The 501-nt window shown below is 39.1% G+C and overlaps 1 pseudogene; it reads right to left on the bottom strand.

The window, feature by feature from the left end:
- Positions 1-6: 6 nt before the first annotated feature.
- LOC117798706 lies at positions 7-475 on the bottom strand (annotated as a pseudogene).
- Positions 476-501: the final 26 nt, after the last annotated feature.

The raw sequence follows: 501 nt of genomic DNA, 5'->3' as shown, positions 1-501 counted from the left end.
TTTTTTTTTTTAAGAAGCAATTACAATTTAAGGACCCTTCCTATTTTCCTCTTTTGCCAGCACCAAGTCTGCATCATCTGAACCTTTCCATTTCATGAGAGACTTGAATTCTCCTCAGCTGTCTGTGGCACCAATTATTTGTTCAGGACCAAGACCTCCGGCAAAGCCTCTTGGTTTATCAGCAACGTCTCTTTTCTTCTTTGATTTGCTATAATCAGATTCACTGTCAGGTAAAGACTGTCTTTTGGTACCACCTTTTTCTTTACCAGCTTTCCAGAATTAAGAAATGCTTCAATTAACTCTGGACAATCTCAATTTTCTTCAGGTTCCCAAGTATTGTCAGCATCTGTGAATCGCTTCCCCTTCAGGAAATACTCCACCTTCCCATTCACCACACGGCGCCCAGTGCTTTTTCCACCACAAATTCCTCAGGTTCTGCCTCTTCTGGTTTTTTACTCTTCCCATTCTCTTTCCTTTTTTTTTTTTTTTTTTTTTTTTTTT

The sequence above is a fragment of the Ailuropoda melanoleuca genome, unplaced genomic scaffold, assembly GCF_002007445.2.
Source record: "Ailuropoda melanoleuca isolate Jingjing unplaced genomic scaffold, ASM200744v2 unplaced-scaffold33008, whole genome shotgun sequence".
In the NCBI taxonomy this organism is placed as follows: Eukaryota; Metazoa; Chordata; class Mammalia; order Carnivora; family Ursidae; genus Ailuropoda; species Ailuropoda melanoleuca.
Note: the sequence above shows the minus strand (reverse complement) of the source record. Positions and strands in the feature narration are given on the sequence as shown.